The sequence below is a fragment of the Teleopsis dalmanni genome, chromosome 2, assembly GCF_002237135.1.
Source record: "Teleopsis dalmanni isolate 2A chromosome 2, ASM223713v2, whole genome shotgun sequence".
In the NCBI taxonomy this organism is placed as follows: Eukaryota; Metazoa; Arthropoda; class Insecta; order Diptera; family Diopsidae; genus Teleopsis; species Teleopsis dalmanni.
This window is the reverse complement of record NC_051847.1, coordinates 124853718-124868472: the sequence shown is the minus strand read 5'-3', so window position 1 is coordinate 124868472 and position 14755 is coordinate 124853718. Positions and strand designations below refer to the sequence as shown.

General features: G+C 25.3%; 1 protein-coding gene across 1 annotated transcript in view; it reads right to left on the bottom strand.

The window, feature by feature from the left end:
- Positions 1-14755, bottom strand: part of LOC119682735 (serine/threonine-protein kinase PAK 3-like) — a 491650-nt gene that overhangs the window by 323016 nt on the left and 153879 nt on the right. The gene's annotated exons all lie outside the window — the stretch shown is intronic.

Genomic DNA, 14755 nt, shown 5'->3' with positions numbered 1-14755 from the left:
AAAGATTGCTTCGGATAGGTGAGTAGTTGAATGTTTGGATTCTAAATAATTTTTTATGAATAATTATTTAGGTTATGTAGTTCATCAACAAAAACATGATTAGAAAGTATGTCCAGATGTATTTTGAAGATAAATATATATATTGGTATTTTAAGACAATATCTGCTCCTGCTGCGAGAATATATACGAAGTGGTATTACTTTAAATAATTGATTGCAGATTTCTTTATTACTCTATTTATGTAGTTGCATTTTTAATGCACAACATCTTTATTTTTCTGCAAGCCTGGCACTTGCAGTCCACACAAATCATATACGGACTATAAACTAATTAAGAAATTCAAATATTTCCTAAGACCACTGATGATGAGTACTTGGTAATACTCGAAAAAGCGTTGTATGGTCTGCCAAATTTCAATAAATTAACTAAAATTTTTGTTCTTGTTTTTTCTTTGCTATTCGAATCCGTCTAACTTTTACATAGTTTCTTTTCGTCATAAAGACGCGTCCCTCTCGGCAAGAAAAAATTAACATTATCTTTATTTTTCTATTTAAATAGTTTTTTATTATGTTTCACATATACGATAGTTTATACAGAATATATGGAGTGTATTGCTGTTGCAGAGGGAAACAAGATTGATATCGCCGCCCTTCACTAATGCAGTTTTTATGCTTTTTAAAATGATTTATGTTTCAAAATCTGCCGGCATTAGCTTACTTTTGTAGCTCAGTAAAAATTTATTAAATACAATCGATAAATGAAACAATTTCATGCATGTACAGTAAAAACATTGAAATACAATTACTTTTTCACAAGCATTTCAACAATTTACGCTAATCTTTAGTCAACATAATCCCAACAAATTGAAATCGCTTTTGCAACATGATGCGACACCTACCATTTTACGGACCACATGTGTTTGCTAGATGGTCACTTTTAAATTTTGCTACAGATACAGAAAAACCGTGATTAAATGTTTTCTACTTATTAGCTTCAAACCAAAATTACTCTCAAAGTTTAAAAACCGTGAGAAAACTAATTATAAAATGAAAATTCGCAATATTTTCTATTTTACGAGTCATTCCAGTAAGGCAAAATGTTTCGCCGCACAAAAACGGCACAAACACAGCACAAAAACAGCGAATTATGTGAAGTACCGAAATGCTTTTCAAAATGTGAAAGATACTCACATATCAGAAAAAAGGGCTGACAACCTACACACAAGCAGACACTCAAAAAGCACTTGTACCAGTTGAAGAGCATTAATCAAGCGTGCATAGCGCACTTCAGTGCTGTGTATCGTCACTAAAGTGTACAATGAGTTGGCTTGCCTACGGGTTAGCTTCAAATGGTACGGGAATGAATAAGCACGGATTAAGTAGTTAATGTGATGACGTGCATTTTTTGCCTTTGCCAGAGAAACATTAATTTAATTTGGTTAAGAAATGTATGTGTGAGATACATGTGGCCACAGTAGCGAGCAAATAAAGTTTTTTTTTGATACGAAAAATTTAGAAAATACTATATCAGTTAAAATTCAAAACGTGTATGAAACTTTTAATCACGCTTTTCTAATTCGCGGATAGAAAATAAAAGTTCATCCAAACATTTATAAAAAAAAATCATCTATAAAAGTAGAAATCCCATTTTTGAAATATGAATTATGCAAAAATGTTAAAAATATTACTGTATTTTATATGACAGTTTAATTTGAATTTAAAATGATCGATCAAATTGAAAAAATCGTGCGATCGGTAGTCGATAATATGTGAATAATTTGCAAAACCATACAATTACTATCAACCACAAGGAGGATATATTAGCATTTGAAAATAGAGTTTTATTCGTAAAAAATTTTATTTCATTTCTAATTCGAAAAATATTTGCGAATCGAATTGCTTGACACGAAATTTCTCAGGAAAACACTACCGCGTACTTTTCGTACAAAATATTCAAAGAATAATTGCATATTAATGTTTTTTTAATAGTACTACAAAGCAATGAAATTTATCATTTTAGTAATACAAAAGTTATTTGTAAATTACAATCAGATTTAAGAAATCAATTTTAATATGATAAGATTAATTGAAAGTCAAGTGTTATAAATTTTTAATGGCATTTCGGTTAATCCAACGAAATTTGTTACGAAGTATTCATCATTATTGTAGACAAAATAGCAATATTTAAAGAATAATAACTAGTACCGCATATTTTTACATATATTAGAATTATATACAAATCAAACACATTTATAAGTAATTACTTGATTTAATAATAACTTTTCATTTGTGTGATAACTACTTCCTTTATTTAATTAATATATACCTTCACTTTTTCAACTGATCACAAAACTTTCATATAGATTTTAATTCAGAAAATATAAAAATTTTTTTTTTTAATTACACAAAAATACTCATTATAATAATAATAACACTCATACAAAAAAAAATCCATCTATAATTACTAATAAAAATTTAGTAAAATATCTTGCTCCATGCATGGCAACAATCTAACAGACACTCTGTGGTATCCTATAAAAATAAAGTAAAATTAATAGCCGGTTTTTACAAAGATCAAGTGGTCTATTAGATCACTAAACCTATATTGCACTCAACTAGACTACCAAAACCTATAAGTAAGCCAGAGGAGTTCAATTCTAATCTATTTTCTACAAGAAGAAAATTAAAACACTATTCTAATGTCAATAATTGCACACAACTACATGCAAACACAAAAACTCATAACATAGCCATACGCTGGATAGAAATACCTGACCTAGTCGAACTACAGGTATCTACACGTTTGGGTGTTGACCATGTGGAGTCTTTTCAGCCCGTAGGCATGTATGACTCAAAGAGGTATGTATGACTCGGGCATACAAATGGAACTATACTGGTATATGTGCTTACATATAGTACATTTTATTTGCTGTTGTTATACTAGTTTCGGCTGTAAAGAAACCACAGAGATATATATTAAATAATAGATACCCCGAAAGACACTATACTTCAAAAACACGAGTTTTAAAAAATATGCAATTTTCTATATGTCTGTAAAATTACACGTTCTGAATCCACATGATTTTCGAGTAATTCTTTTAAAAAAGGAAAAAATTTAAAAAAAATAAAATTTTTAAAAACGAAAAACCATTTTTTGTAATCTCAAATAACAGGGTTTTAAAAAACGCGGAATCAATCAATCATGCGCTTCGGGATTATTTGTTCTCATTTTGGTGAAAAATGTTATTTTATCTTTATAAGTTATTAGGTGTATTATATTCTGTTGAAGATCATTCATTTTTTTGAACTATCACGTGTTCTATCTATTCTTAACTATCACGAGTTCTGCACCTATGCTGTGCCAAAATTTGTTCATCTACTGTTTTTTCAGTAATATATGCAGTAATACATAAACTAGTATTGTTATCATTAATTGTGTTACTTATTACATTATCAAAGTGTACTACATAACAATTCTATAATTAATCTATAGTAATTTACTATTCTTTGCTATGCATTCATTCAACCATATCATAACTTCCTTGGTGGTAGAACTTTCCTTCATTGTCTAAATATTTAGTGCTTAGAATCCTTAAAGTTTTAGAATCTTAATATATAAAGTATAATCCATTCCGTTAAAAACTGTTTACAAATATACCATCACAATTTTTTTCTGTATTAGTATCATCATGATTGACCCTGTGGTTACTCATTCTCATTCATGCAATCTATTACAGACGACCAATTTTCAATACGTGTTTTGATTTTCACCGGGTTTAGGTCGTTTATTTAACACATAAAATTATAAAAAATTTACTCTTAGTAAAACAATTACACTTATTTTTAATCATATTTTAATTTATATAAAAAATATTTATATTACAGATATTTTTTTTAGTTCTTTTTGCAATTATACTTTTGAATGTTCTGCTATTGCAAAAAGCCATCGTAGTTTAAGAGTATTTAAGCACCTAACATGATCCAATATAATTTTATATCTGAACCTTATATCTGAACCTTAAATTACCAATTCCAGAAAAGAATTTCTAGCCGATTGTGGGCATGAAAGGAAATTTCCTGAAAGATGTAAAGTTCATAGCTCAATCAGTAAACGAGAAATATATAGTAGAGATTGGGTCAAGTGCCAGCATAGCTGTATTACATTCGAAAAGGCATACTTTGAAGGCAACAAAATAAATTTCGATTAATACATAATTTTTTTTTTGTGTTCCATTTAATAATTCGCGACTACTTTTTACTTATAATCTTTAGCATATAATATTATTATAATTTTTTTTATTGGTGTATTGGTGCATCAAATAAAATTGTCATCAAATTAATACAAATATATATTCATTAAAATTTTGTTTCCGATTTTTTTTTGTTTATAGAAATAAACTTATTTTTTGTTCTATGAAAACGAAGTAGTAATAAAATATTAAATGGTCTTTCTTTGCCAATTTAAATTTTAAATTGCAATTAGCACGCTTTGAACCACTTTCTGAAAATTATCGAAATATTGCTTTTAAGAAGTTTTCAGAGAAATTATAATTCAAAAATATGTTAATTATCATAAAGAAGTGTGGGCAGTGAGCACGCTTTCTCCGTTGTCACAAATTCAAATATTCACAATATAAATAAATATGAAGAAATATACAATTAACAAATTTTAACTTTAATGTTAAGTATAGTAGAAACTCAAAAAGCATATATGTTATATATGTATGTATGTGCGCAAGACAAAAGAAGGCTTATACAATTTTTATATATGGGTAAGTATATTTTATGAGATGCGAACTCTTTACACACAACTTAGCCTCAAGCTAAATATCATTTAAAATGAATATCAATTGATTTGACTTGGTTGCCTTTATGATATTATTTTAGCTGTGGTATTCCATTATTATTATTATACGTATTATTGTACTTGTTTCGTATTTCAATATGAAATGCCATGTGAAAAAATTTTTTTCAAATATCATAAATGATATGGTCCAATCAGATACTTTTAATTATAATCGGAGCAAGCGTTAGCCAGAACTCAAATGTTTTTTTGTTGAATATTCATTTATCGATTCAAATTTATTTGTAATATATTTATAAATTCCTAAGTATTTTTAAAATACATAAAACGTACACCGAGTGCTTTGACCTCTCTGGCCTAATATTAAAATGAACATAATATATTGTCATTATTTCATTCGCATTAACGAAATTTTTGCAAAAACATATTTTTTTACTTTTATTTATAATTTTTGCGGTATTGGCACAAATACTGGGGTTTCGAAGATTGTCAGCTTCTCATTTTAAGTTTTATGTTTACAATTTTTGATATGAGTGTTTTTCGAAATTTTGCGGTCTTCTTTATTTAATTTAATGAACTGTGTACTGCGACAAATTGCAATTCGATTTTACTTATTTATTTTTGTTTTTAGTTTTCAACTTTTCTAAGAAACAACTTGCGGTCGGTCTTAAAGCTCAAAAATTTCCCAATGATTATTATGGGTTCATGATATTTGGTCTGTGGTGTTTGCAACCTATAAATGATTTATGTGATGAACTGTTTTAGTTAAGTAGACAGAAATAATATTTTAAATGGCACAAATTTAAACTTAAACAGTGTTCTCTAGATTTCTATGATGTTCCATTTGAAATTTTCATATCGTAATTTTTTTTTTTTTGGCATAATTATTTACACAATTTAAAAAAATTTCTTGAAATAATAAACCATTTTTAAACAAATGAGAAAATCAATTTGGTGAGCAAAGTTAATACATTCATTTTTTTATATACTAGTCAAACTTTTTAAACTATATGTAATTTATGTAGATAGAGCCCTGAAATTATTTACGAAAACTGACAGGCTTACCAACACCGCGTTATCGAATCTCAGAATGGTTACAGGCTCCCCGGGAAGGTATGCAGATCTGAGGTCAATTATTGCTAAGTCTGATGAATTAATAAACAATAATCCAGTCAAGGCGTAGAGAGGGGTTATGAAGTGCACTGGCTCAACTAATCTCAACAAAATAATAATTATATAGAATTAAAATAAATTTTATTATAGTCACTAATTTTTTAGAATTTGTTTACATCTGATTATTTTTTTTATCAAATTCTATACTCCATTTAGGAGCTTAAGGAGACAACAAAATATTTCCAACTATCTCTATTTTGTGCAGTATTTCGTAACTCGTTAATTTATTTTCACTGCAGGTCCACCTCTCCGTCGATACCCTTTTGAGTTCCAATTCATTGCTGCGTGTGGGATTTCTTCATAAGGTTTACTAATGTCGTATCCTCTCCTATCCAGCCGTACTTTTGTTTTTTAATTTCGCTTACAATCGTCCTTTAGTTACTTAATCTCCATAATTTCTAATTTGTTATATTTCTAGGCCACCATATTTGCATTATATCTCCGTAAACACCGATAAACAAATGCTTGCAGTTTTGAATTCAATGCTACAATCACCAACCATGACTCGAAGCCCTACAATAGAACCGATTTGATATTGGTAAGTAAGAATTTCCAGTTTTAAAACCCGATATCTTCAAAACTAGGCTATATTGACATATTGCATTGTAAAAAAATTGTTAAAAAAGCTCTTTGGCGTGCCAGGAAAATCGGAGCCGTTCGAATATAACTGTTTTATTGGCAGGTATCTATTATAAATATCTACTCCAATAACTTTAATTTAATATACAATATTGTTTCTTTAAATTATGCATGTATGCATTGGTAATATTAATAATGCAATCCACCAAGACATTTTTATTAAAAGATTTAACGCGCTAGCTCGCATGGAGCTAGCCTCAGAGAAATAATAAAACATCATTTTTTTATTAATATATCATGAAATATAATTATAATTATTTTCTACTAAATCTAATATCAAACAATTAGGAATTAACTTTAACATCAATATTTAGTTTCATAAATTTAAAAACATCAATTCGCTCATTAAAAATATTATATAATTTATTAATTAATTAATTTTTATTAAGTAATAAATTTTTATATCATATTTTGCGATTGGTTTAAACAACATATTTTTGTTAAGAAAATTTTTTTACTAAGAATAAAAATAACTTTACTAACTTGCTTTTTAAATAATTGAATAACAATGAAAACCTTTCGCTAATTTCACACCTTAATTGTAGAACTAGCAAAATCTTATTAGTAGCAATTCAATAAGTATATGTAAAATAGTTATAAAACTTTAAATACGAGAGATTGTATTTTTATGTGCAGAAAATATATTGAAACGTTATTTAGCACAAGCATCTGTGCGGTTTTCACTACAAACTCATAAAAACAAGTGCATTAAGTTTTGTTAAGTAAAAACTTTCTTATTCTTAACAGTTTTTAATATATAATATTCAATCAAATCAAGTCTTAGGTGTAGATATGTACGTAACTAACTACATAGATTAAAGACATATGTATTAAACATATCTGTACTACATTGGCTAAGAGACGTCTAATGGAACCTTAAATTACTTAAAACCTATAACCTATTAACCTCTTACACATTAAAATTTATGCTATTTTTAGTTAAGTAAAAGTTTTATTTATTACGTTAAGTGAATTGTACTAGAAACTGCACTTAAATATTTATCAACACAATAATTTAAAAAAAAATCATCTCATTAAATAGATTTGAAAATCTATACTATTATCTCCTTGTGTTATCGAGAAAAAATAATTTCATAATTATTATTAAAATTCTTTCTTCTTATAAATTGGCTTTCGAATTGTTTATAAATGATCACTACAAAATTATTTTAAAAAAAAATTCTTAAAACAATCATATATTCTTCTTCTATTCTTCTTATTCTTATCTTATAGAACCATATTCATATATCAATACAACTAATATCAATTAAGTAAATAGAATAAATAGCTGTTAACACAAATTTATTTATATATCTGCATAAAGTACTGTATTCCAGATACACGATAGATTAAATACTGAATATATAAAATAAAATATATATAATACTGAATAACCAGATTTATATTCCTTAGCTAAGTTTTGCCAAAATATATATTACCGTTATTGTGATTTGACACCCAAAAATTTTACACATTAACTAACTAAATGCGATACCCAGATAAAAATCCAATCAGAGAGTTATGTTACTACTGAATAGTACCAGAATGGTACATAAATATATAACTTAGAAATTAACTACATTTGTTAGAGAGCATAGATGCATTGATAAGTCCATGTTAGAACTGCAACTTATTATAACATCATTTTTATCGTGCCATAAAAATTTTATCATTTTTACGAATACTATGTAAAATCTACAGGAATATATAGTAGTAGCACAAAATTAGTTCTTACGTATGGATGCGAAATGGGAAAGGCGACCGAATATAAGTGTATTACCAAGAAAATTGGCGCCTTTGGCAACTATTTCCTGAGAAACATATGTGATGTATTTTGACCGAATAGTATTAGCGACAAAGAATTTCTACTATTAACATTCAATTAACAATAAAATATTAAAAGTGGCGGTATATTGGGAAGATGTTTCAAAACGGATGTAATATTATCTCATAAATAGAACTACAATGTAGCACGGAAGCTCCGGAAAACAAAGGAAGCCTATAATTTAATGGCGAAGAACAATACTTTATAAATCGCAACAAATATGGTAATAATTCAGAACAGAAGAAAGGATGTGACTAGCTACCGAGATCAAACGTTATCAGCATTTATATTTATAAATCTATTATAAAAATAATAATGAAAAAATTTTAATTTTCAAATCTGATCTAAAAAGCCTTGATTCCTATAGAATGTATAGATTCCTATAGAAATGATTAAAAATAGATGTTAAAAAATCCATAAAAAAGCATAAACTTGCATTTTAACAGTCTGTGGTATTTGAGAAATAAACTTTTTAAAAAATATTCAATAATTTTTATTTTATATTTAATTTATAAAAAAATATTATAAACAAATATAAATATTTACAGAATTAGAAAACATATTTCAAATAAAAATATAATTACATTTATTTTTGTTTATATTATTTTAATACATTCAAATTATTTCTAAATTTATCTTAAACGAAATCAAAGTTCTAAGCTTAGCACGTTAAGTCCAAGAAATTATAATAAAACCCATACACATTTCCAATAGTCATTGGCGATGGGAACTCGTCATTTGAAACAGTGGTTAGAACGAAAGTTTTAATTATTATTTATCCTGTTTTAAGTTATTTTTATACCAATAATTATATATATGATTTGAATATAGTTCTGCATTTAATAATTACTTTATTAATAAATTTATATTCATAAATATTTTATAATTATCCGAAAATTATATATGGACAAAATTATATATGGAGCCAAAAGATGTTTTCATAGGTCAGTCCAAAAATTTCATTAATTGATTTGTTTAACTAAATTTAATTCATGTTATTAATTATTTTTGTATTCATTAGTATTTTTTTATTTTATATTTATTTTGGGTATACAGTTTATTTATTTATGAATATAAATATTTAAAATTTTTAAAATTAAAAATTAAAATTATGTTTTTTATGGGTTAAGTACCTACAAAAAGCCTTAAAAACAGTAAATACAAGGAATTTATATAAAATACTAGATGTAATTAATACTTATTTATTATTGTATTTGTAATTATATTGTATATATATATATATTTTTTTTTTTTTAATATTTCAAATTATTTTTCTTTTAAATACTTATGTTAATATATATTTTATGTTTATTTTTGCATAAAATAGTATTTATTTATATTTTTAAATTTTTTAGTTAATTTTGAATTTATACTGACTTGTACATTATTATAATATTTTATTTTCCCATTTAATATTACAATTGAATTTTACGTTTTAAAATTAAAAAAGTTTTTATTATATAAAATATTTTAATATATTTTTATAAATACATATTTATTTTTGTATGTATATTTAAAATAATGTTAATACCTCTATTTACATTCGTATTTAAATTTTTAATAACTTTATATAAATATTTTTATTGTCTATGTAATAAATAATTTTTCCGTATGCAAAAGATACAAAACCTCTTATGGATCATGCCTTAAACTGTAATTCAAAGTTTTTAACTATAAGCAGTAAATCAGTAATAAATAAATTTAAAAACTTTTTATATTAAATAACTCAGTTATACAATACTTTTTCGTCTAAAAGATATTCAAAGTATAAATGCTTGTAAAGGTATAAGATTTTTTTGGAAACTACTGTGCTACAGTACAGTATTTTAATTAATTTGTTAAAATTCGTTATAAATAAAATTTATTTGTGACTTTTTATATCCTAAAACAGAATTGATTTCTTTAGGGTACTATTTCAAAGTACTATTTCGAATCAAAGTGCTGCTTGTAAGTAAGTATCTCCTTCTTTACTTTTGCAATAGCTTTTATCTATGCTGAAAGTCTTCTCTATAATAAAGACAGATGGGCGCCGTTGCTTCAGATCAATTTAACCTTTGCAAAATATTGACAAAATTCATTCACTTCTCAATTTAATTTCAATTCGAATTTTAATAAAAGTCAATTATAAACAAAATAAAATACAAATAAATTGCAACAATGCAGAGTATCTTAATGTAAGTCTCGACTAACAAAAATGCCACTAAAACTTGATTTGCTTATAATAATGCCCTACTTATTTATGTTAAATTAATAAATAAAAAAAGAATTATGGCAAAAAATAACCATTGACTAAAATGCGACATGAACTTAAATCGTGTTTTAAATACACCGACAAAAATATATAGCAAACTAATAAGAATTACTTAAGCAAGTTCCACTAAAGTTGTATATAGTATTAGTAAAAATATTTGCTAATAGATTCATAATAAAATTCTTTAAATAAATATTTTTGTTTTTTAATTCTTCATAAAAGTTAATGCAAGTATGAATACAATAATTATTAAAAAGTTTTAAGAAGAAAAAAAAACAGGTTACTTTTCACATCAGTTAATTTTTATAATCAATTTATATTTATAATCAAATAATTTTAAAACCAGAGCTATATAAAGGCACTGAATATGTCAATTTTAGGTATCAGTCAATAATTTTTGATTCTTTTTAGTTTACTGATTTTATATTAATTCAGAAAAAAATCCATAGAGCAAAACAGAGAAATACATCTTTTAGTCTTTTAGTCCATTAAACATAATGATATGAGATTTGTTTTAAAGACATTAGATATACCATATAAGTTTGTTTAAGTCGAATATAAAATATACAGCTGAACTAGCTTCATTTTCAATGTAAATAAAATTACGAATTTCTAAAAATATGACAAATCGTAAATGCGATGGTTAAAAAATTAAAAATTTATAATTACGAACGAAATTATATTAATAATATCTAATAATATCTATTAATAATTAATAAAAATAATTAATATAATAAATTAATAAAGTCCTTTAATATAACCGTTTCAAAACCTTTGAGGTAGTACATGACAGTAAACAATCGAGATTTGGAACTATGTGGATGATTGCCTTCCGACGAAGGTGCATTTAGCTCCCACGATTTTTTCGTTGCAGTCATAGACGTCAGGCAAGATTTTTCAAAACAAAACAACGAATCAGTGAGTTGGAAAACTATTTAATATTTTATTAATAAAAATTTTTGATTTTTTTCTGTTTTATTTTCATATAAGTTTATTTTACCTAATTTTATGTAAAATAGTAATAATATACCATTCAAGTAAATAATATATTATTAATATTTGAGTAATTAAGTATTTAGCTCAACTAAAAGTTCTCCTAAAAAAAGCTATATACAAATCTTTAATTCGTTAAATATTATTTAAATTAAAATCGAATTTGTCTCATCGCATTGAATGGATTACGGTTATTCGAAATTAATTTTTTTAACATTTTTTTTTAATTATAGAAAATTTATATTTTACCATTTTTAAAATTTTTTATATTTCCATTTCTATTTTCATTATCAATACTATGTAATTTTGTAATTATTTTTTGTCAAGAAGTGTTCTATCTATTTACTCCTATAAAAAGATTTCTAGTACATTTTTTGACTATAATTTACACACTTTTTCGGATAGATGCTTTTTGAGCAACCTATATCACGATCTGTAATGTTTTTCCTTTTATTTTGAATATTTCACACTGGACTGTAGTGCCACAGTGTGAACCTTGACCTCTCTAAGAAGAATATTTCATAAAATATTTATTTTACATCCATACACAGTATTACTAATGAAAGGAGCTGTTCTTAACTATTTTGTTCTCTATATTATTCTCTTTTCTACCCTCTATATATTATAACATTATAATATTATAATACAATATTAATATATTTATTATTTATTACCAATATATGATAAATCAAATTTATATTTAATAACATATATCGAGAGCAATACGAGTGCAAGAAATGCTACTCGTATTTATAATATTATAATATATATAATATATATAATATATGGTATATGGTATAAAAAAATATAGACTTGTGAAATCATAAGTTTAAAAGATCTCTAACTACCACGTATTCTATTTACTTCGAAATTTGTCATGAATATAATAATACAAATATTAAATTTGAATTTATTGTTTTCACAAATATCAATTTCATTAGGCCCATGTTATATAGTGTCATGGGCACGTCAAAATTGTTGTTACTTTCAAAGCAAATAAAAAACTGAGAGTAAGAAAATAAACAAATTTCGGTGTAAATTCGGTCGTGAGAGCCCCAAGCTATCTGTGCCTCGACACTCAGTCAAAGCCGTGTGGTATGTATGTATGTATAATTTTCCTTGAAAATATAGACACTAGCAAAAAGTACAAAAGTAATTTGTACTTAACATGGGCCTTAGTCAAACATAGGTTCACTACTTTTCAGTTTTTGTATATATTCCTTACGCGCTAGTGGAATGCAAAATCTCTGTGTTTAATAGAAAACAGAGGTTACAAACAATGAAGATATAGTCACATTTCTTCATAGCTTCTCTTACAAATTATTTGAGATTACAAATTTATAAATTAATTATTAAAATAATTAATTTTCCAAATTTTAGCCATTAATCATTTAAAACGATAATACAATAATCTAATACAATATTTTCTATGAGAGGTTCGTTTAGGTGCTATAATAGTATACATAGATACATTCCTTAGACACTGTCTAAAACTAAATGAATAGTTATTTTCTAAAAAAGGTTTTCAAGCTGGTAAATGTATAACTTTGTTTTAGTTTCTCTTAACTTTACTCTATGCACAAATCAATTAAGTGTAATACAAATCAATTATGTCTGACACAAATCAATTAGGTCTGTTGTATAATCTCATTGAATATGTTCAATGCATTTTTTAATGCAATTAAAAATTAAGTAATCTAATATTTGGTATAACTGATATATCAAATGTATTGTTTTTATTACCAATTCTTTGAAAATAAATGGCATTTATTACAATAAGCGATTTAAGTGAACGTACTACGAGTATAAGTGCTTTATTTTTGTTTGAAAGATTTTGGATCCCCTACATGTGAGCAGTTGATGAGAATACAATTACTTAATATTGGACTATTGCGAAGCTGATATTTTATGATTTTGAGTTTATTCGTTTTTGTGAAAACTACAAAATTATGTTTAATAATTCAATCATCATTGCAAAATATGAAAGGACGTCAGCGCTAAGGTAGCTGACTGCATCCTAAGGCTAATTGAATTGAGAAAAATTGAATTTAACAAAGAGTAATAATAATTATTTTACTATTACACCCGCTTTCGTATTATATCCTATATTAATTGATACTCGCAGTGTATGGATTCATAACACCTAAGACACAACTACATTAAATAATGTAGGTGGTGCGTAATGGTGGTAATGCCAAGGGTGCGATGCAACCCTTCAAGAGTGCCCATAATAGAAGAAATTCCATAATGTAATTCATTCTGTAAGTCTGGTGGATCGAATTTGAAGATTTGATCATATGGATTTACAGATAATTATATACAACACGAAACCAGATTTCCAATTTGGACACCTTTTCTCTTTTTTGGGTAATTAAATTTGTAAAAATAATTATCTTAAGCGGAATTTCAATAATTAAAGGATAATTCAGAAATTGTTAAATTATTATTGTTAGAACTAAATAAATATTAATACAAAAATAAAATAAGAAAATAATTTCAATCTAGAAAAAAATGCTTATTTTATGCATTTTATTTTGAATAAGACATCACACAATATTAAAGAAAGTTACAAAGTAACGTTCTACAGTGTTCTTCAGATCAAAGAAGTCATAGTATATATTAATAAAATATTGAAAATAAAGCATATAGTAAGTTTTTAAATCAATATATCATAAAATAATTTTTTTTTATGTAATCTTTTATTTACAACTATTTCATTTATATAAATAATTACCACATTTAATGAAATGTAAATTTAACTACAATCAATATGTAATATTAAACTTAAATATATAATATATACATTTTTATATCTATTGAATACTATAATCTTTGATAATTATATCAATCTTTTCTTTATATAATATTTTCAGTCTTCGAATATACTCCGTTTCGTCACAGTTAGAGGACTTAACATATGTTGATGCGAATTTTTTTTTAAATATTTAGAACTATATTTTGAAATCACATTTTTTATATAATATATAATAATAATAATATATTATATAATGTATATAATGTAATTAATTGTAAACATTGAATTTAATACTATTAATTAAATGGAATTGAAA